At 42.1% G+C, this 24328-nt stretch overlaps 1 protein-coding gene and 1 non-coding gene across 2 annotated transcripts in view; both read right to left on the bottom strand.

Annotated features, from left to right (window-relative positions):
- The window catches only part of MYO1E (myosin IE), a 238128-nt gene that overhangs the window by 202399 nt on the left and 11401 nt on the right, over nt 1-24328 (bottom strand). The window lies entirely within an intron of this gene.
- Nucleotides 4220-4323, bottom strand: LOC129014969 (U6 spliceosomal RNA). Its single transcript, XR_008494481.1, has one exon. It is a non-coding gene; the product is annotated as a U6 spliceosomal RNA (small nuclear RNA).

Raw genomic sequence — 24328 nt, forward strand, 5'->3', positions numbered from 1 at the left:
AATCTATGCTTATATAATGTCTCCTTGCAGTTACTGAATTGTACAGTTATTGAATTGTTTATCTTTTACAAAGCACTTCTACTTTATTTCATTTGATTCTTACGGAGGTATTTTATTATTATGAATATTTCCATTTTACAGATGTAAAAATGGAGGGAACTGATTAAGATGACAGGAGCCAGGACTCAAACCAGGGCTCCACACTCTAAATTTCGACTGAATAATTTTTAAGTTTCCTAAGTTTACTACAGGTATGAAAACAAAACATAATGCAGGCAATTATGATGAAACCTGCTCTGCTCAGGAATGGAGTTGTGTTATCCATATCTACAACTGCTGAGCTTGATTGTGATTTTTCTAAACATGAACATTCATCAGATATAATTCGTATAATATAAAGCACATGGTTTTATTCTGTTCTACAATTTCGCATTTGGCAGAAAATAGAGCTTTAGCCTACATTACGAAACTTAAAAGAACATTCAAACTACTATAGTCAAAAATATTTCCCTCGGCTAGGCGCAGTGGCTCACGCTTGTAATCCCAGCACTTTGGGCAGCCAAGGCGGGCAAATCACTTGAGGTCAAGAGTTCGAGACCAGCCTGGCCAACATGGAGAAACCCCGTCTCTACTAAAAGTACAAAAAAATTAGCCAGGCGTGGTGGTTTGCTCCTGTAATCCCAGCTACTCGGGAGGCTGAGGCAGGAGAATTGCTTGAACCCAGGAGGTGGAGGTTGCAGTGAGCTGGGATCATGCCACTGCACTCCAGCCTGGGCAACAGAGCGAGACTCCATCTCCAAAAAGAAAAAAAAATCTCGCTCACAAAGTTCTTATAGGACAAAGCAAAATCTAAGCTTAGATATATCTTTACTCAATAAGGCAAATCACTTAAACATACTCCATACATTTCCCTGTCCATGATGTGGCTAATATGGTTAAATTAAGCTCATTTTTTCCCTCCTACTCAACTGAGAAATGTCAGCTAAGAGTGTAAATTAATCAAACAAAATCCTTCTAAAGGAAGTAAGTTCTGTGGTCTTTGCAGAGTCAGGTACTAGGTGTAACTAAAGTGGCCCTATATTGACAATTGCATTGTGAGGCAAGGCAAGAAAAATTGTTCAAGTCTAAAAAAAAAAAACAAAAATGAATAGATTGCTTAGGAATTTGGTAGCTGTCTCTACTTACAACTGAATTTCTATTTTGATTAATAAGAGGAGTCGAAATGTCTTCCACAGCACATAGTACGTTCCTGACTCCCAGATCTGTGCTGAGCAAACTTTCTGAGTTTTTCAACCTTGGTCAATGAGAGGACTGTGTTTATTATAAATCCATGAAGGGATATCATCTGCTGAATTGTAGAGAACAGAGAAAAATGTTTCCTCTCTGGTTTTAGAACATCTCCTCTTAAGCTCGCTCCATAAAACACTCAGCCAACCCTGCCTGCAAGATGTCCTCAGTGCTGAGCCAGGACTGTCTCTATGGGCTCTCAGGAGTGTTGGGGCTGGTGTCCACCCACCCTGCTAACTGGGAAAAACAGTAAGGGAGTTTCAACTCTTGCTAACCTGTAACCACCTCCCACAGGCAGGAGGAGCAAGGTCCTTGAAAACCCATTTGGGTAAAAATTTAGAATGATATAGGGCGAACAGTGCAAGAGAACCAAAGACAGGGGTGAAACTACCTACAAAGGTCTATCAACATCTAAAAATAGACATTTAAACAATAAAGAGTGCACCCTATAAATAAAACATCAGGCTGGGCGCTGTGGCTCATGCCTGTAATCCCAGCATTTTCGGAGGCCGAGGCAGGTGGATCACCTGAGGCCAGGAGTTCAAGACCAGCCTGGCCAACATGGCGAGACCTCATCTCTATTAAAAATACAAAAATTAGCCAGGCGTGGTGGCACATGCCTGTAATCCCTGCTACTAGGGAGGCTGAGGCATGAGAATTGCTTGAACCTGGGATGCAGAGGTTGCAGTGAGCCAAGATTGTGCCACTGCATTCCAGCCTGGGTGACAGTGCAAGACTCTGTCTCAAAAAAAGAAAAAAAAAAAAAAAAAAAAAAAGAAAATGTCAATGACACATTTTATTCATCTTGAAGTAGTAATAATGGGTACTAAACGCTTCCATTTTATCAACCCTCAATAGACAGAAACCTTTCAGGGCCTTCCTCTCCACTGGTTCTAATGGATGGTGTGGAATGATACATAGTGCTTGGATACAGATTTTAAGTGTAACAAGAGATGTTTTCCTGTTCCTGGTTTTCTAACCAAATATTTGACTGACCTTCTGGTTTCCAAATGCAGACAGAAATGTAAGATAGCTTGGTTATATGACATACAAAACCTTTGACCTAACTGACTCCATACTGTAGAATTGGTATTTCTCAACTTCACTACCCCGATATTCACAGTAGTCCAGCCTCCTGTTGACCGCCTTCATCCAGAACACAGCCCCTCCCAAGAGACACAAAAGGGCAGCTCTGGGCATGTTAGGCTTCCATCCCAGACATTCTTCATGTTGATTCATCTGCGTTTCTCTCCTAATAGGGTTGTTCAGTCACCCAGTTTCCTTCTCGTTCCTATAGTCAACTTCTAATTAAAAGGTCTCCCTACTAAGAATTTTAAAAATTCAGTCCGTGTATGGTGGCTCCAGCCTGTAATCCCAGCAGTTTTGTGGCCAAGGCCTGAGGACTGCTTGAGCCCAGGAGTTAAAGACTAGCCTAGGCAATATAGCGAGATACCTTCTCTATAAAATTTTATATATATATATATTTTTTTTTTTTTTTTTTTGACAGATTCTTGCTCTGTCGCCTAGCCTGGAGTGCGGTGGCACAATCCCGGCTTAGTGCAACCTCCGCATTCTGGGTTCAAGCGATTCTCCCGTCTCAGCCTCCCTAGTAGCTGGGATTACAGGTGTCCGCTACCACATCCGGCTAATTTTTTTGTTGTTGTATTTTTAGTAGAGACAGAGTTTTGCCATGTTGGCCAGGCTGGTCTCAAACTCCTGACCTCAGATGATCTGCCTGTCTCGGCCTCCCAAAGTGCTGGGATTACAGGCATGAGCCACTGCATCTGACCTCTACAAAATATTTTTTAAATTGGCTGGGCATAGTGGTGTGCAACCTATAATCGAGAAGCATGAGGATCGCTTGAACCCAGGAGATCGAGGCTGCAGTGAGCCATGATCGTGCCACTGAACTCCAGCCAGGATGACAAGCAACACCTTGTCTCAAAAAAATAGTAATTTTTTAAACCCAGCCTGATCATTAAATTAAATAAGCCAAACTTTTCACATTAACCTTGTTTTTTTTTTGAGGTTGTATTTCCGTGATGTGCTGTGTTCTTGTTTTACTTTCTCTAGACAGTCTAATTTCTATGGACTATTGGAAGGAGGAGAAAAATTGTCAGGAAAAAGTACTACTTGAGTTGGTTTTCTATGACATCACTCACTGTGTTTTTACCATGTGTAGTATCAAATAACAGTAGCATCAAATGACATGTTTACAATTGCCTTTGCAAATAACTGCCATTTCTAAGTTCATTCCTCCTCTTACTATTTTTTATTTCTAATTTGCTTGGACATTTAATGTCAAAATTAAAACTAACTTTATAATATTTGGTTTTTATTCTGGAATAAAATCAGGAAGGATTTAAGAAAAATCTTCAGCCGGGCATGGTGGCTCATGCCTGTAATCCCAGCACTTTGGGAGGCTGAGGCAGGAGGATCACGAGGTCACCAGTTCAAGACCAGCCTAGCCAACATGGTGAAACCCCATCTCTACTAAAAATACAAAAATTAGCTGGGCGTGGTGGCATGCACCTGTAATCCCAGCTACTTGGGAGGCTGAGGTAGAATAGCTTGAACACGGGAGGCAGAGGTTGCAGTGAGCTGAGATCCCGCCATAGCACTCCAGCCTGGGACAGAGCGAGACTCCATCTCAAAAAAAAAAAGAAAAAAAGAAAAATCTTCAAAGAACATAAAATTCATTTTAATTTTTAATTTTTGTGCGTATACAAGTAGGTGTATATGGATATTTTGATACAGGCATGCAATGTGTAATAATCACATGATCGAAAATGGGGTATCCACACCCTCAAGGATTTATCCTTTGTGTTTCAAAAAATCCAGTAATACTCTTTTAGTTATTTTTAAATGCACAAATTATTATTGACTATAGTCGCTCTGTTGTGCTAGCAAATACTAGATTTTTTTTTCAATAAAATTTAAAATACACTTCATGAATTTGCATGACATCCTTGCACAGGAGCCACGCTAATCTTCTCTGTGTCGTTCCAATTTTAGTACACGTGCTGCTGTGAGCATGCAAATGCTAGCTCTTATTCATTCTTTCTATTATTTCTAACTATTTCTTTGTACCAATTAACCATAACCCCTGTCTCCCCAGTTCTCCTTCCCAGCCTCTGGTAACCATCATTCTATTCCCTATCTCCATGAGTTCAATACTTTTAATTTTTAGCTCCCACAAATAAGTGAGAAAATATGAAATTTGTCTTTCTGTGCCTGGCTTATTTCACTTAACATAATGACCTCCAGTTCCATTCATGTTCTTGCAAATGACAAATGACAGGGTTTCATTCTTTTTTATGGCTGATTAGTACTCTGTTGTGTATCTGTACCACATTTTCTTTATGTGATGAATGATTTCATTCATCAGTTGATGGACACTTAGGTTGATTCCAAATATTTGCTATTGTGAATAGTGCTAGGATAAACATGGGAGTGCAGATATCTCTTCCATATGCTTATTTCCTTTCTTTAAGGTGTACACCTACCAACGGAATTGCTGGATCATAAGGTAGCTAGCTCTATTTTTAGTTTTTAAGGAACCACCCTTCTGTTCTCCACAGTGGCTATACTGATTTATATTATATTTCCACCAACGGTGTATGAGAGTTCCCTTTTCCCCTTTTCTTCACATCCTTGCCAAGATTCATTATTGCCCGTCTTTTGGATAAAAGCCATTTTTACTTGGGTGAGATGATATCTCATTGTAGTTTTTATCGGCATGTCTCTGATTTTCATTGGTGTTGAGCACCTTTTCATACACCTTTTTGCCATTTGTATGTCTTCTTTTGAGAAATGTCTATTGATATTTTTTGCCCATTTTAAAATCAGATTAGATTTTTTCCTACAGAGTTATTTGAGTTCCTTCTATATTCTGGTTATTAAACCCTTGTGAGATGGAAAGTTTGCAAATATTTTCTCCCATTCTGTGGGTTGTCTCTTCATTTTGTTGATTTTTTCTTTTGCTGTGTGGAAGCTTTTTAACTTGATGTGATCCCATTTGTGCAAAAAATCTTTGCTTAGACCAATGTCCTGGAGTCTTCCCAATGTTTTCTTTTAGTAGTTTCATAGTTTGAAGTCTTAGATTTAAGTCGTTAATCCATTTTGATTTGATTTAGTGTAGTGTGTTGCTTGCAGGCAACAGATCCTTGGGTCTTGCTTTTTATCCATTCAGCTATTCTACGTCTTTTGATTGGAGAGTTTCGTCTATTTACATTCAATGTTATTACTGATAAGTAAGGCCTTACTCCTGCCATTTTGTTATTTGTTTTCTGGTTGTTTTGTGGTCTTATCTTCCTTCTGTCCTTCTTTCCTATCTTCCTTTAATGTGATTTTCTCAGTTGGCACATTTTAATTTCTTCCTTTTTATTTTCTGTGTACCTGTTGTATGTTTTTAGATTTGAGGTTACCATGATGCTTGCAAATAACATCTTATAACCCATTATTTTAAACTGATCACAACTTAACATCGATTGCATAAACAAAAAGCAAAAAGACAACTAATAAAAACCCTATAATTTTGTCTTCCCACTTTTTAACTTTTTGTTGTTTCTATTTATCTTACTGTACTGTCTATGCCTTGAAAAGTTATTATTTTTGATGGGTTCATCCTTTCATCTTTCATTTAAGATATGAATAGTTTACACACTACCATTATACTGTTATAATATTCTGTGTTTTTCTGTGTACTTACTATTACCAGTGAGTTTTGTACCTTCAGATGACTTCTCATGGCTTGTTAACATCCTCTTCTTTCAGATTGAAGAACTCCCCTTAGTATTTCTTGTAGGACAGGCCTGGGGTTGATAAATCCCTCAGCTTTTGTTTGTCTGGGAAGGTCTTTATTTTTCCTTCATGTTTGGAGGATATTTTTGCCAGATATACCATTCTAGAGTAAACTTTTTTTTTTTTTTTTTAATCCTTCAGCACTTTATGCCACTCTCTCCTGGCCTGTACGGTTTCCACTGAAAAGTCTGCTGCCAGACGTGTTGGAGCTCCATCATATGTTATTTATTTTCTGTTGCTGCTTTTAGGATCCTCTCTTTATCCTTGACCTTTGGGAGTTTTGTTATTACATGCCTTGAGGTAATTTCCTGTTAGTTAAATCTGCTTGGTGTTCTATAACCTTCTTGTACTTAAATTTTGATATCTTTTGTTTAGGAAGTTACCTTATTATCCCTTTGAATAAACTTTCCACCACTGTCTCTCTCTCTCTCTCTACCTCCTTTAAGGCCAATAATTCTTGGATTTGCCCTTCTGAAGCTATTTTCTACATCTTGTAGGTGGGCTTCATTCTTTTTTATTCTTTTTTATTTTGTCTCCTCTGACTGTGTATTTTCAAATAGTCTGTCCTCAAGCTCACTAATTCTTTCTTCTGCTTGATCAGTTCTGCTACTAACAGACTCTGATGCATTCTTCAGTATGTCAATTGCATTCAACAGCTTGAGAATTTCTGCCTGATTCTCTTAACTTACTTCAATTTCTTTGTTAAATTTATCTGATAAGATTCTGAGTTCCTCCTCTGTGTTACCTTGAATTTGAGTTTCCTCAAAACAGCTATTTTGAGCTCTCTTTCTGAAAGGTCCCATATCTCTGTCTCTCTGGGATTGACCCTTGGTCAATTTATTTCATTTGGTAAGGCCATGTTTTCCCAGATGGTTTTGATGCTTCTGGATATTCATGGGTATCTAGGCATTGAAGAGTTAATAATTTATTGTAGGCTTCACAATCTGGAGTTGTTTGTACCCATCCTTCTTGGGAAGGTTTTCCAAGTATTCAAAGGGACTTGCTTGTTATGATCTAAGTTTGTGGACACCACAGCTATATCTGCATTACAGGGTACCCCAAGCCCAGTAACACTGTAGTTCTTGTGGACTCGTAGAGGTACTGCCTTGGTAGTCTTGTGTAAGATCCAAAAGAACTCTCTGATTACCAGGCAGAGACTCTTGTTCTTTTCCCTTACTTATTCCCAAACAGAGTTTCCCTCTCTGTGCTGAGATGTGTGGAGCTAGGGGAAGGGTGACAAAAGCACCCCTATGGCCACCACCACTGGGGACTGCAGGTCTGACCTGAAGCCAGCACAACACCGGGTCTTGCCCAAGGCCTGTGTAATTATCTGGCCGATGTTCCCTCAAGGCCCTAGAGCTCTACAATCATCAAGAAGTGAAGCCAGCTAGGCTTGTGTCCTTTCCTTCAGGACAGCCCTGGGCCCAGGTAGGTCCAGAGATGCTATCAGGGAACCAGGGTCTGGAGTCAGAAACCTTAGAAATCTACTGAGTACTTTATTCTACTGTGGCTAAGCTGGCACCAAAACCACCAAAGTCCTTCCCACTCTTACCTCCCACCTTTCCCCAAGCAGGTATCTCTTCCCGTGTTCTCCATCCCACAGGCCCATGGGGAGTGCTGCCAGGGCACCACCAATCAAAGAGCATAATATTTAGATTCAATAAATACAAGCAGCCATTAGCCAGTCAATAGGCACTAGAATCAATAGGTACTAAAAGACCAAGAACTCAAACCAGCATGTCATTTTTTAAAAATCAACTCATCTGTTTGCATATTGATAGGATATGACCATAGCTTTCAAAATAACTTGAAGTACTTTATTTAGAAAGACAAACAGAAAAAATTTTAAATGCCTAACTTTTTATGAAGAAAAAAAGAACATCAAGAAAGAAAGAGGCTTGACCAATCGGGTAGACAGAAGAGCCACTTCTCCCTGAAGATGAGGGACTTCAGAAGCCACAGCAGATTAAACACATTCAGCCCACTGGAAGCTCTTTTCCAAAAGCAATCAGATAACAGTACATAGAATGGCTAACAGATCAGAAAGGCAGTCGAAGTATTTAAATTAGAGGAAAAAAAAAAAAAAACCTAAGCAAAGTGCAGAATATTGCAGAAGAAATACAGCATACAAAAGCAAAGGTACCAGGACTGAGGGTTTAACTCTTACCACACATTACCCTCTCTGAGCCTCAGCTTTCTCTTGGGAAGCCTCAAAATCCTGTGCTCAAGGGATTCTCCTGCCTCGGCCTCCTGATTAGCTGGGACTACAGGCACATGTGCCACCACACTCGGCTAATTAAAAGATCGTTTTTAGAAATAGGGGTCTTACTATATTGCCCAGCTTTACCAGCTTATTAGAACCCAATGGGTTAAGCATTTACCTTTAACTTTGGCTTTTAATCTGCTGTCAAAAAATAGAACTGCCTAACTACTTTTATACTTCCTGTGATACAAGATGATTGAGGAAAGACAGGGAAATGCAAAGAGAGAGGTACCAGGAATAGGACATAACAATGTCGCATGCCCTGACTCAGGGAATGGAGGGGTATTTAGCCTGTGGATGCTAAGGTTATATAGAATATTTACCAATTCTCAGAGTCTCTAAGGCCTTCTGTGAGTTATCCATGGTTTAGACACATGTCTGGATTAAAGAGTTACTGTTACTTTCCTCTGCTTTCACATAAAACTTCCTTAAAGCTGTGACAACAATTCTGGGGTAGAGGGATGAGGTTTTATCCAGCAGTTGCATTGCTTTCTTTCTAAAAGACTTTCAAATGCAGCTAAAACACATGGAGGTAGTACTTCTGAATGCATAAGAATATCACTTTATAGTCTGCAAAACACTTTTTATATAATTGGTTCTTAGAATTATTTGATTCCTGGAATCAACCTTTTTTCCTTCTGAGATTATATGCAAAGGCCTGGCTCCCACTTCTGAATCCCTCATTCAGCTAGGCAGAATTAAGACATCTTTCCCCTTCTTTCACTTGCGCTTTCTTGACCTTAGGATGACGAGGTGCATCACTGAACATCCAGCCCCCGACCAGGGACCTATTCAGAAGCACAAACTGCAGGCTGTGTCCCACCATGGATCACATTCAGTCCAGACTCAGCTCCTTCTGCAACCCTGCCAAAGAGCCTACGAATGACGGCCCCATAGCCCAGGAAGCTCTGTTAATGAAGAAGAGTGCACTGGGACACTTGAGGAGAACCTGTTTGGTTTTGTCTCATGTTTTTGAAGCAAGAGTAAAAAATGGAATGCCTCAGAATGCTATAATCCCTCTATATTCAGGTGAGTGAGATTCTTGTAATTCTGTGGGTTATGACATGATGTCCATTAAATTATAAGAACTATGGATAAAATTATTAATATTTTCAAAGAACAATGTTTTAGGAAATATCCCATTCAAATCAGTAACAAGGGTTATAAAATGCCAGTAATAAACTTAAGAAATGGGGAAGATGGATGGGCATGGTGTCTCACACCTGTAATCCCAGCACTTTTGGAGGATCACTAGAGCCCAGGAGTTCAAGACCAGCCTGGGCAACATGGCAAAACCTTATCTCTACAAAATAAATAAATAAAATTAGCTGGGCATGAAGGCACACAGCTGTAGTTCCAGCTACTCAGGAGGCTGAGATGGGAGGATTGATTGATCCCAGGAGGTGGAGGTTGCAGTGAGCCTTGATCATGCCACTGCATTCCAGCCTGGGTGACAGAGCGAGACCTTGTCTCCCAAAAAAAAAAAAAAAAAAAGTGAAAGAATTGTGTAAAAGATGAATGGAGGCCCCTGAAAGAAGGGCTGATGGGGATGCACACCATGTCTGTGGATATAAGGCAACAGTTACAAAGACGTTCACCTTCTCAAAGTGCTCTAGAGCAGGGGTTCCCAACCCTGGGGCCATGGACCTGTGCCGGCAGTGGTCTGTCAGGAACCGGGCTGCACAGCAGCAGGTGAGTGGCAGGTGAGCGGCTAGTGAGCAAGCATTACCGCCTGAGCTCCGCCTCCTGTCAGATCAAAGCAGCACTAAATTCCCAGAGAAGCGCAAAGCCCATTGTGAACTGAACACGCGCAGGACCTAGGCTGCGCGCTCCTTATGAGAATCTAATGCCGATTATCTGAAGTGGAACAGTTTTCTCCCAAAACCATCCCCACTCCACACCCCAGGCTGCAGAAAAGCTGTCTTCCACGAAACCCGTCCCTGGTGCCAAAAAGGTTGGGGACTGCTGCTCTAGAGGGTTCATGGTACTCCAACCAAAGTTCCAAAGAGATTTTGTTTTGGAACTTTGACACATTGATCCTAAATTTATCTGGAAGAGTAAATGAGTATAAATTGCCAAGAACTCACTTAAAAAGGAATTTAATTAGTAAAGTCTTGCCAAAAATAAAAATGAAAACATATTCCAAAACTAGAGTAATTATACAATGTGGTACTAGCAACCGGTTTAGGAATAAAGAAAAGGATCAAGGAAACAGAAGAGGCTAGAAACAAATGATAGATACGAATTTAACATAAGATAAAGGTGGCACTTCACAACAGAAGACAAAGAATGCACCAGTGAATAAATTATTTTTAAGACCACTAACTATCCATTTGGAAAAAATTATACCCCTCACACGAGAAAAGTAAATTTCGGGTGACCTAAGGAGCTAAAATTTAAAAATACAAAAAAGTTCTAGAGAAAATATGTATGTAATTACATAATTTGGGGTTAAGGCAATCTAGGAAAAGAAAAACACCCTGCTGCTTATGATCCAAGACCCACGTCATTTTCAATTCCACACAGCTGTAAAGCAGCGGTTCTCCTAACTATCAGTTTTTCCACTGGAGTCACCTGGAACCCTGGTGAAAAACAGATTTTGAAGCCTCATCCCAAACCTGCTGAATCACCTCCTCAGGTGGTTTTGATGCTTCGCCATGTTTTGGAGGCCTCTGGTCTAGGGTCAACGCCAAAGCGGGGAGGAGGTAAGAGAATTCAGGTGGTAAAACTACCATAGCCTTGCCATCGATGAAACCCCCCAGGTGCTAGTCACACAAAGGCTTACCTTCTGTAAAGTCCCCTGGGAACTAGTTTCCTATTTATTCAAGACAGCTGTATTAAATAATACCCTCCCTAACCAAAAACGCCAAAACCACAAAACTTCCTAAGTTACATGGTGTGTTGCAGCATGGCAAAAATACATGCTGATCAGTTTGCATTTGGTGTTGCATCAAATTATGGCATAGCCAACAATGCTTAAACATCCATCAACAGTGGCTCTCAACCTAGGCTGCTTTTAGGAACCATCCAGGAAGCTTTGAAAAGTAATACAGTTATGTCTGAATCCTTTTGGTCTAGGATGGTGCCCAAGGGTTGTCATTTTTAAAAAGCACTACAGGTGAATTTTAGCTGGATTAAGACCATTGGCTATATGTCAGAAACAACTTCTGCTCCTTGGAGTTCAATATCTTTTTTTTTTTTTTGAGATGGAGTCTCACTCTGTTGCCCAGGCTGGAGTGCAACGGCCCAATCACGGCTCACTGCACCCTCTGGCTCCCAGGTGCAAGTGATTCTCCTGCCTCAGCCTCTCGAGTAGCTGGGATTACAGGCATGCGCCACCATGCCCAGCTAATTTTGTATTTTTAGCAGAGATGGGGTTTCACCATGTTGGTCAGGCTGGTTTCAAACTCCCGGCCTCAGGTGATCCGCCCACCTAGGCCTCCCAAAGTGCTGGGATTATAGGCATGAGCCACTGCAAGCAGCCGAGTTCAATATCTTAATGAGACACAAAAGCTTAAAGGGTCTAACACAAGGCAGACCATGCTGCATGAGGTAAGAACATTTCAAACTAGGTGCCATGGACATATGGAAGAGGAAGGTGTCTATCTGGGAAGGCTTGGGGGTCCAGGGGAGGGAATTTTGTTGAGCCTAGATCTAGAAACTGATCTAAGACTTCAACATGATGGAAAGACACCTAGGCAAGGGGAAAAAAGGGGATCATTTGAAACCTTATTAATAGTAATTATTAATTAGTAATTATTTCATTTTCCTCCCATAACTTCCCATATAAACATCTTAGGTATATGTGCATATGCCTCCTATATTTTTTCTTTTTGCAATTATAATTTTCTAATGATTTTGTCATACTGCATATGAAATGGATATAATTATGTCTTTAGCTTCTAGACAAGGCTGTGATTCCTCCAGCTCAGGGTTAAGGCAGAAAAGGGTGTCTTTCCTCCACTCCCAGTAATGCACTATTAGCAATCTACTATATAAAAAAGGGTAAACTGAACCCACTCTATTCAGAAAATTTCAACTCAAAAACCTTCTTTAAATTACCCAGCCAGTTAGGGAGGAGGACGATGAGAAATCATCCTCATCCTTGCCAAGAATTTTTTCAAATAAGCAAACTATCCTGCCCAAATTCAGTGAATGCATTACTAATTAATTTCGTTCTGTGATGTCTGTTCTACATAATGATGATATAACTTTCTGCAAAACAAAAACTGAAGCATTCTACATCTGCTATCCATCCTTCCCCAAACTAGGAGATATGAAAGTTTGAGGCTGGGCAGGTCAAGCAGAGATGTGTCTGTTTTCTTGAACCATTTTCTAACCTTACTCAACTATTTCCAACTGAAGCATTTCCTTAACAGGCAACATGCAACTCTTTCAAAGACAATCTATTAAAAGACTGGAGAGAAATGATATCATTTCCCTAAAATTTAGTGAGCCAGGACTTGAACAGGTTTGTTAGGAAAACACTAATGCGGTAACTCTTATTGTTGCCTCTAACTTTAGAGCGATGTGGTAGTCAGAAAGGAGGGGTGGCTAGAACAGAGCCTCAGCCACGACCAGATTGTGGTGCGTTACATAGTCCCAATGGTGGTATCTAAGGCATTTTATAATTTTCTTATTAATTGTCAATGCATCACCACTTCAATGAAAAGAGAATGGAAGCTATTCTTACTTCATTTTTTAACAAATGAAACTGAAGTACAGTTAAGTAATTTGTTCTACTCAGTTCCAGGAAACAATGTGTGGAGGAGGGCCTCCTTCCCTGATCACCAGGCAGGCTCCTGCCTTTCCTCAGGGTGGAAGAGATCCACTGCTGCTGTCTGCTGACTCACCTTCACACTCCAGCTAGAGGATACAATGACTCACAGTTTCATTACCTTCTATTCACCATGGTTGTAGTCGAAGACACTCAGAAATGGGAGTTCCAAGAACTGAGCAGGAGAAGGAAAAGAATGTAGATGAAATTGAAAAGGACAAAGGGTACAGCCTCTATCATTCAATAAACCAGAAAAGACACAGGAGAATGTAGTGTCTGCCCTCAGAGACTACATGCATTACTGAGAGGAAAGTGGGGAGAGGAGGCCTGATCCACAGCTAACCATAATTCCCCAATATGAACTGCCAGATAACCAGGGAATGTCGAGAGTGTACAGGAATGTGGGAAGGCCAAAGGGAAAGATGGTGAATTCTGAAAAATACAAAGAAATGTAAATTATCTCTGATCTCAAGAGGCTTACAGTCTACTTTGGCTGTAAGAGACTGTGTGAAAACAGATAACAATGCAAGATGACATAGTTTAGTCTCAAATAAATAACTCTATGATAAAGGCCACAATTTGGAGAAGGGAATGATCTCTACAAGTTAAATCAAAGGCTTCCAGGAAATAAGCCTTTATTTGTTGTTGTTGTTTTTTGTTTGTTTGGTTGGTTTTTTGTTTTTTGTCTTTTTTGAGACGGAGTCTCGCTCTGTCCCCCAGGCTGGAGTGCAGTGGCGCAATCTCAGCTCACTGCAAGCTCCGCCTCCCAGGTTCACGCCATTCTCCAGCCTCAGCCTCCTGAGTAGCTGGGACTACAGGCGTCCACCACCACGCCCAGCTAATTTTTTTGTGTATTTTTAGTAGACACGGGGTTTCACCGTGTTAGCCAGGATGGTCTCGATCTCCTGACCTCGTGATCCGCCCACCTCGGCCTCCCAAAGTGCTGGGATTACAGGTGTGAGCCACCGCGCCTGGCCTTACTTGGTTTAAGGATTCAGATAAACAGCAAAAAAGGGAAGGGAAATCTAGTCACAGGAAATGGCCTGACCAAGGAGTGTATTCTAGGCAGACTATAAAACATAAACCTGAGAATAAGTTCATTCGTTCATTCAATCAATATTTAGTGAAAATCCACTGTGTACAAGCACTGTGCTAGGAGCTAATAGCAGGAACAAGGCATGTAGGCTGCCCTCACGGAGTTTATTTCAGAAGGACTACTGGAAAACAGAGTTGGATAAATGCAACCAGTAATTGGTTTAATTTAGACCGTAATGCATTTTGGTCTTTAGACTGTTCCCAGTAGGAACTGAGAGTTTTTGAGGAAGAGTGACAGGTGCAAAGCCGTGTTACTAGAAGATGATTGCGCTGATGCTATTTCTGTGAATTACCAGGGGATAAGAGTGAAGACTACTTAAGAAACTCTTATAATGTTCCCAGTGTAAGACAATGCACATCCAAACTGGGGTGGCCACTGTGAAAAGGAAGGGGGAGTCCTGTGAAGATATACTCACAGGACGTTTGAACTGGCAGGAGCAAGGCAGGGATGGGAACAACAGACAAAGACACTACTGTCTCCAGCATAGATGCCTGGGGGAATTCTAAAAGGAAAACCAGATAGGAGTAAAAGGTAAGGTGCAGTTCTCCAGCGCCAGGACTGGAGTGTTCTGAAGGCTGGGCTCTTTTCAATGCCCTTCTCTATTTTCATGCTATTGATAGTCCCCATTCTGGATCTCTTTCTTCCTCTCTAGCCTGACAAAATCTGTTCTCAGCCTCTTTAGGAGGTTTGATACACTAGTTCAGAGGGATCAGTAATGGGAGAAAGTGTGGCATGGACAGCAGCCGTGGAAGAGGCACCCCGGATTGATAGGTTTTCCAAGCATGCTGTCGGCAACAGCCTATTCTGTGCATCTCCTTAAGGACAGCTGGACTCCCTCCAGAATTGTCCAGGAGAAAAGTTTCCCTTGATTCCACTTGGAAGAATTGCTCTTTAATTTTTGGTTGAGCAGGATAATTAGAGATGATTGAGTCGCATATCTGAAAGCTTGGGATATTTGGCACGTCCCTAACCTTGGAAGATGATATCCTGGAGGGCGGCCATCACACTTCCTCTGGGGAAGTGTTCCTGTGCAGTAGTGCTTTGCAATCATCTAGAGACCTTGTTAAAACACAGATCTGGAATCAGGTGTGGGTGGGGCCTGAAGTTCTGCATTTCTAATAATATCCCAGGGATGCCCATGCTATTAGTCCATAGACCCACAACCTAAATATGCATGTGTCTAGAAGCAAACAGCTCCTCTTCTAAGCAGACCTTACATTCAGATGACCAGGAGTGTAAATCCCCTCTCTGCCACTTTTCAGATGGGGGACCTTAAACACGGTACCTAACTCATTTTCCTCATCTGTAAACCAAGGAAAATACTAATAGGTACTTTAAAGTAGATACAAATGCTGGATGATACAGAAGTGGTTTCTTAGTAATCACTAGTTCCAATAGCAGATTCTCTTCTATTCAACAGCGTGTTAAACTGTTAAATTCACGGAAGCATACCCAGCCCCCGCCCCCCCTCAAAGGCTCTAAGGTCTGCAGAAGGAATTACCAAGAAAGCAAAGCACAGAACTCCCTCAGAAACTGGAGGAGCCATTGAAAACTCTTTATCACCATGTAATCCTGTACAATCACAAGCACTTCCGAAAACAGCATTATCCTGTATTTGTCTGAGTGATTTATAACGTTAAGATCGACCACATGATTTCCTAGCTCTAAATTTCCCAAACTGCGGTTTGCCGGGAAAGGAAGCATTTCTTTTCTAAGGAAGTCAGCACACCTAGATCTAGCCAACAGCAGTTGATTTAAGTTTCTTCAACCTTCACATTTCCCTTTCTCAAAAGTTGGATCCCACCTGCATTAAAAACTACTGTCCTCGCACATTACAAAGTTATTCAATCTAAAATGTCTTGTTTATACTAAAATTATAAAAATACATTTAAGCCAGGTGTAGTGGTGGGCGCCTGTAGTCCCAGCTACTTGGGAGGCTGAGGTAAGAGGATCGCTTGACCCCAGGAGTTTAAGGCTGCAGTGAGCTGTGATGGCACCACTGTACTCCAGCCTGGGTGACAGATAGAGACCCAGTCCCAAAAAAAAAAAAAAAAAAAAAAAAAAAATGCATTTACAACATGACCCAGAATATCTTATACTGGATTCTTTGTCAAAGCTGAAGAAACAGGCCAGGTGCGGTGGCTCACACCTGTAATCTCAGCACTTTGGGAGGCTGAGGCGGGCGGATTACCTGAGGTCAGGAGTTCAAGACCATCTGGCTAACATGGAGAAACCCCATTTCTACTAAAAATACAAAAAAATAGCTGGGTGTGGTGGCGCACACCTGTAATCGCAGCTACTCGGAAGGCTGAAGCAGAAGAATCACTTGAACCCGGGAGGTGGAGGTTGCAGTGAGCCAAGATCATGCCATTGCACCCCAGCTTGGGCAACAAGAGTAAAACTCTGTCTCAAAAAAAAAAAAAAGAAAGAAAGAAAGAAAAAAAAGCAAAGGTAAAGAAACCTCTACATTTTGAAAAGCAAACCACAGCTCTGTAAAAGCGAAAAATTTTTGTCCTGTTAAATATCACCATTCCCTTGTACACATTAATCTTTTAACTCCCAAAACCTAAAGCATGTGAACATAAATAGGCTCCAAAATAATCTAGAGTTTGTGTGTACAGATAGAAAAAATGTGCATATTTTATTTTTAAAATTACTCTCACTTTGTCTACTACACACTAAGAAAAACCTCCATCTGGAGAAAGCCACACCCGTCACTAACGGCTCGATCAACCTTTCAAAACAACATTAAGGGCAAACATTAAGAGCCATTCAAAACCAAGGGAAATGACAAGACACTTGAAAAAAGTTCTCTCAATGTAAATGAAGCCACTGGAATTTGTGAGAAGCAGACCAAACAAAACAATTAAGCCATTAGCATGTCTCCTTTGAGACTGTCCTGGCCTTTGGAGGACAGCAATACCAGATTTCTCTAGCACAGGTGGATGGTACATTGGCTTAAGGAAAAACACAGGCAGCAAATTCTCCTCTTTAAACCAGAAGAGACATAACCTTGGTCAGGAAATTTTACATTCTGAAAGTCCATATCACCTGTAACAAGGAAAACCTTCTTATCCTGGCCATGAATCTGGCAGTGATCTTTTATATCAGCAAAAGAAGCCTAACCACTCCCCCACAAACGTCAGAAAAGCCCTCGCTTGGGGTCACAGGTCTGGGTGTCCTCAGGTGGCAGAACTCGAACAGGCTGCTGCCTCCATGCCAGGTGGGCACCTGGCATGTGAACCTAAATGTGATCATAAATACCAGGCTCCAAAATGGTGCCCAGGTGGGCACCATTGCAATGGCTCTCTGTTCGGAGTTGGAAGCTTTTGAACGGATAGCGCCCTGGTGAATTTGGTTTCCATTTTGACCTGGAAAGAGTAGCTCCACCCCTTGTGGGGACAGTTCAGGACTGGTTGTGTGATCTCAGGTAATTAATTACCTAGCCTCTCCACTGAAGGGGCGTTAGTAGGAAAGGAGTGAGAAACAGGTAGAAACCTTCCCGGCCTACCAGCTTCCCTCCACAGCTACTCCCTCCTGCAGGAGCCCCACCGAACCACTAATATCCTGTTCTGTGAAAAGAAAACTCAAAAGGAAGCCCTAGTGGTTTTATCTGAGGGGGCTACTTTTATCTTTGAAAAATATTTCCAGTTTACAATTAGTTGTCTCCTTTAATCCGCTGGCTCTCATCAATCATCCATTCACTGGCGGCTGCCTTGCTGCCACCAAGTTGAATTGGAAGGTTTTCAGTCCTCTGGGCACTTTTGGTCTAGTGGGGAACAGTTGTTCAATTCAGCAAAGTTGCCAATTCTACCCCATGCCAGAAAGACAAACACAAACCATGAGCATGACAGTGTCCCTCTCCGTCGTGACTTTCCAACCAAGGAGGATGGAATAATAAATATTAAAAATATCACTCAAAAACTTCCGATTGGCAGGAGGGCCCCAATTTACCTTGCCTGTCTCAACTCCTGCATTCCTTGTCTACAAGCCACTGGCAATTCCTCCTTCCAAATGTTCTAACTGGTGATCTACATATCTTTCCAGATAGTACAGGTTCCCTACTCCTGCCACTCATGTGGGAGGCTATTTCTTTTACCCTTCTGTAGAGCTTAGGATACTTCACCCAGCCACCTGGAGCTGGAAATGGACTCTAAAAAGCTCAAAAAGTGCAAATCTGCCAATTTTTCACTTGAGTTCCAGAACAAAGATTTCATGGGCACAGTTTGACCCTGCCAGTCTTAATTTTACCTAAGCATTTTAAACATCCAAATTCAACCTGTCCTTCAAAACCACAAGCAATTTTAAAAAGCAAATTGTCTAATGTGCAATCCCATGGCAATTCTTTCAATTCCTTTTTCCATCTCTTGTATTTTCCTATTTCTTTTTTTTTGAGACAGGCTCTGACTCTGTCACCCAGGCTGGAGTACAGTGGCATGATCAGGGCTCACGGCAGCCTCAACCTGCCAGGATCAAGCAATCTTCCCACCTCAGTCTCCCAAGTAGCTGGAACTACAGGCACACACCACAATGCCTGGCTAATTTTTGTTTATTTTTTGTAGAGACGGGGGTCTCACAATGTTGCCCAGGCTGGTTTCGAATGCCTGGGCTCAAGCAATCCACCTGCCTAGGCTTCCCAAAGTGCTGGGATTATAAGTGTGAGCCCACCACGCTCAGCATATTTGCCTATTTCTTAGGCATCTACACTTGTGAAAATCACTGGCAACATATACAACAGATTCTGTTTTCTAGGAGAACTACCTCTTGTTAAACAGTTGTAGGGGGAAGGCGTTTGCCCCATTTTCAACATTATAGCTGCTGATGAGTGAAGAAAGGCATCATGACTGCAGATTGCTTTCCACTGCCTTCCAGGGACAAGCCACCTGGCTTTCAGGTGCCCTTTTAAGTGTCTTTTTATCAGCTGTCTCCTCTCTGTCCTCACCATTCTATCTTTCCGAAGGGCAAGCACAACGGAGTGAGGAGTGACACACATCAGACAAGGTTCCAACGAAAAAGAAAGGCTTGCGACATTTAAATCACAGGCTACTTTCACCTATTCATTCACTCCTGTTCATTCTATCAGCTGAGTACCCACCAGCAGCAGTTTTTTGGAGTAGATTTTAAGAATGCTCCACCTTGTAGGCAGTTCTGCATCCTACTTTTGTCCCTCAAGGAAAAGACCTGGGGGTAGTTTTAAAGATTGTATACTGATGCGTAACAAAAAGAAATACAAACATTTTTCCCATTAAGTTTTTTGGGGTTTTTTGTTGTTGTTTTTCCTGAAACAGGGTCTTTCTCTGCAATCTCGGCTCACTGCACCCTCTGCCTCCCGGGCTCCAGCAATCCTCCCACATAAGCCTCCCAAGTAACTGGGACTACAGGTGTGCCACACCACACCCGGCTATTTTCTGTATTGACAGGTCTTTGCCATGTTGTCCAGGCTGGTCTTGAACTCCTAAGCTCAAGGGATCTGCCTCCCTTGGCCTCTCAAAGTGCTGGGATTACAGGCGTTGCACCACTGTGCCCCGCCTCCCATTAAGTTTTTTTTTTTTTTTTTTTGAGATAGAGTTTCACTCTTGCTGCCCAGGCTGGAGTGCAATGGCACGATCTCGGCTCACTGCAGCCTCCACCTCCCTAGTACAAGCAATTCTCCTGCCTCAGCCTCTCAAGTAGCTGGGATTACAGGTGCCCACCACCACACCCAGCTAATTCTTGTATTTTTAGTAGAGATGGGGTTTCGCCCTGTTGACCAGGCTGGTCTTGAACTCCTGACCTCAGGTGATCCACCCACCTCAGCCTCTCAAAGTGCTGGGATTACAGGTGTGAGCCACCGTGCCTGGTCCTCTCATTAAGTTTTAAAATAGTATCGTATACTCAAGTATTGGAAGTCAAGAAACAACGAGGGGAGGTGGGAATGGGGAGAGGAAAGGGTGGGATACAAAGCTGAACAAGAAAGGATTCTACCTGAAAAGTAACTGATCAGAAGGAAAGAAAAAATGCACATTAACAATTATAAGATCTTTATAGATAAAGTGCTCATGAGATTTTGAAGAAGGAGATAACTTTTTTTTTTTTTTGGAGACAACTCTCACTCTGTCGCCCAGGCTGGAGAGCAGTGGTGCAATCTTGGCCCACTGCAACCTCCGCCTCCCGGGTTCAAGCAGTTCTCTTCTCTCAGCCTCCCGAGTAGCTAGGATTACAGGTGCCTACCACCACGCCTGGTTTTTTGGGTTTTTTTTGGTTTTTTTTTGTTTTTTTTTTCTTCGTATTTTTAGTAGAGACAGGGTTTCACCATGTTGGCCAGGCTGGTCTCAAACTCCTGACCTCAGGTGATCCACCTACCTTGGCCTCCCAAACTGCTGGGATTACAGGCGTGAGCCACCATACCTGACCAAGGAGGTAATTTTCAATGATGAGGCTCAAGAAGGCAGAGTTAAGGCTGGTCTAAAAGAATAATTAGACTGACGGGATGGAGACGGGGAGGAATTGATTCCAGCCAGACACAAGCTGAAGATGGAGAACATCTAAGCCCGAAAGGGAAACACCAAGTGGATGAATTTGGTCAGCTGATATAGGTGAGTGTAGCCACACTGCAGAGGTGGAATCATAGGATTTGGCAAGTGGTATAATGTCACAATTCACTACATCTTAATTGGAGCATATAAAATTCACTTTTGTCAACTGACACTTAAATACAACTGCTGCAAAAAACTTAAGACTCTTGACTCATAGCCCCAAACAAAGAGGATGGTGTCTCCTTGTCTCCATAGAGCAGACAATGCTTGTCACATTGTCCTCCATGCTTGCTTGGAGAGTTGCTAAGCAGAGCTGGACCAAGGAGGATCAAGAGAGCCTTAGGGAAGAGGAAGAGGAGGACAAAAAGGAGAAAGTGGAAGAGGAGGAAGAGGAGGATGAGGAAGAAGAGGAGAATGAGGAGGAGGAGAGAGCTCCCTTTCGTTTAGTGGCCTTAGTTGTGTTTCCTCACTTCTCAGCAGGTGCAAACTATGTCTCCTGCCTTCTCCAGCTCTCCTCATCCTTTCCAAGTCCAGATGAATGCTTCAAGGACAGGATGGGCAAGAGGCCTTGTGGGGAAAGAAAAGGACACTAGTTGGAAGATGGGTTTGGGGTGTGGGGGTGTGTGAGAGAAAGAGCTAGAAGGAAAAGGCCATCCCAGTTTTTCTACACCCCAAGCCCTAGTTCTAGATCATAGAAACAAAGCACAGAAATCTGCTTCAGAGTCCAGATATTAAGGCCCAGCAATTTCTTATGTCCTTCAACTATTAAATACCAATTTTATAATTAATATCAATGTATCTTCACCAGGAAAATGGGTTTTCAATTATTTAAAGTAAAAACTTTATGTCCCTGACATATTTATTTGGAGTCTGTCTTGAATGCATTTCTCTTTGTGATCACAGAATAATTTACCACTTTGAACCTCTCTTCTAATACTCTATTATGTTTGATTTTCAAACATTTCCAGTAAAAGCAGGTTTACGACCATAATTCCTGAACTGTGGGTTAAGAGACTTGTATTCTAGGGACAACTCTGCTATTAACTTGCCAAGTAACTGAGAGACCTAGGTCAGGCCAGTACAATTCTCTGGACCTTAAAGGGTCACTTGGGGAGACCATGAACCACATTGGGGATTTATGAATCTTTTTCCCAGGAAAAAATTCACTTAAGAATGAACATGGACACAAACAATTTCATAGACTACCCTGGAAGTGGTCTCCAGGATACTTGTTATCTTGACATTCTATATTTAAAGCTATTTGGTCACTGAAAGAAACAAGGTTGGGCAGAGTAGCTCTCACCTATAATCCCAGCATTTTGGGCCACCAAGGCAGGAGGACTGCTGGAGACCAGGAGTTCTAGACTAGCCTGAGCAACATAGTGAGACCCTGTAAAATATATATATATTGTACATACATATATATATACATACATATATATATATATATTTTTTTTAATTAGCTAGGCATGGCAGTTCATGCCTGTAGTCCCAGATACTCAAGAGGCTGAGATGGGAGGCTTTCTTGAGCCCAGGAGGTTGAGGCTACAGTGAGACAGGATCACACCACCGCACTTCAGCCTGGATGGCAGAGCAAGACCCTGTCAAAAAAGAAAGAGGCTGCATGTGGTGGCTCACACCTGTAATCCCAGCACTTTGGGAGGCTGAGATAGGAGGATCACTTGAGGCCAGGAGTTTGAGACCAGCCTGAGCAACACAGCAAGACCCCATCTCTAAAAAGAGGAAGAGAGGAAGGGAGGCAGGGAGGGAGGGATATTATTTTCCATAGCCATTACCATGATACATATGACAGTGCCTAGGTAGAGTTGGGACTGTAGGGTAGGGAACCAACGCTGTCCTGCACACTGAGACTATGAATGCCAAGATATCACTGCCAGATCCTTCTGTGGATGAGGCTGGGCCAAGCTTGAAGAAGCCCCCTCAGTGGCTGGAGATGCCTACAACGTTCTGCAAAACAAAGTCACTCCTATTAAAAGTTAAAGGGAAGCTATTTGCTTTGGTTCTCTGAGTATATCTCTTCTTTTAGTCCAATGAGCAGTTAGTGTCTAGCTTTGCTCTATGTGAAAGCCAATAGAATATGGAGATATTTATGGATGAAATGGTATGCTATCTAGGATTTGCTTCTAAAGAAACCAGGGGAAGATAAGAACAGTGAAATCAAGATTGGTCATGAGTTGTCAGTTGTTGAAGTTGAGGGATTTGTTTTCTCTCCACTTACTATTTTTAAATTTTTGATTGAAAGACAGAACAGAAAGTCAAAGTGAAAGATCAGTAGGTTAAGGAATTTTTCATGTCCTGTACAAGTCCTGGGCATGAAGCTAAACTAATCCTACTCAATTCACATCTTGAGGAGCCCACAGATAGCACAATCTGTGGCTCACAGAATATGGAATTGACACAGGGTTATTTTGAGAACCATCTTATAGTCCAAAAGACATGATTTCAACCAAGGGGGAAAAAAAAAGAATTTCTGTCTGTGTGAGGAATGTCTTTCTCCACATGGACAGCTCAGAGGTGGGTGAAAATGCAGAATTGGGCAGCAAGAAGTATTGTCCCCACCTTGGAAGGCCTGCATTCCCCTTTCTGTCCAGCAGGCCATCGAGCCCAGCATGGTTTGGCATGATTCATTGCTCTCTAACTTTGGACTTAATGTAAAATGTTTGTTATTCTTGTAAAGCACCCTTTAGCAGATAGAAAATAATTTTTCTTCTTGTTGTTAGCTTCTGTTTTTGCCCTTTTTTTCCCCCAACAAAAGATAGCAGTTTTAGAATGAGACTGAGCCTCATCAATACAAAAGGACTTCAGCTCCAATTCCTCATGCCTTGCTTGGGAAAGCAGCAGCAGACAGAGCAGGAGCCATGCTGGCTTCTGTCAAACACAGGGGTTCAGGGGATCAGCCAGAGAAAACTGGAGCTACCACTCAATCTATTCCTGCCTCCAAGTATTCACGCAATGTAGGAAAGTTGACAGAAAAGGTTGAGGGTAGGGAACTGAATCTGAGCCCTTGGGCAGTCCTCTTCCACAATGACTCTGGACTTGACAGTGTGACTTGCTTCGGCCAATGGGGATAATAGCAAGCATGATGCAAGCAAAGGTTGAAAAATGTGTGTGCCCTGGAGCTTGTACCCTTGCTTTTCTTGGGAACCCTGTGGTGTGAACACTACTATGCAAACAAGCCAGAGCTAGACTGTTGTGACAAGAGACACATGGCCAAGCCATCCCATGGCCCCAGCTGAGACTGGACCAATTACCAGACATGTGAGTGAGGCCACCCTAGATCATCCATTCCGAGCCAACCCACTAGCTGACCACAGTGATTGAATGAACCAGCTGAGACCAGAACTGCCACGCCAGTGCACAAAATCATAAGAAAGAATAAACGTTTATTATTTAAGTTACTGAGTTTGGGTGATTGGTCACACCAAAAGCTAACACAAGAAAAGGTGGCTAAGCAGAGCTAAGATGTATTGAACATTGGGAGACATATCCCCTAATGGCTCTTTACACAATAGTCAGTGGGACTCACTATTGATGCGACTATATGTCAACTGTCATTGAAATAACCT

This window comes from Pongo pygmaeus, chromosome 16 (genome assembly GCF_028885625.2).
Source record: "Pongo pygmaeus isolate AG05252 chromosome 16, NHGRI_mPonPyg2-v2.0_pri, whole genome shotgun sequence".
Classification (NCBI taxonomy): domain Eukaryota; kingdom Metazoa; phylum Chordata; class Mammalia; order Primates; family Hominidae; genus Pongo; species Pongo pygmaeus.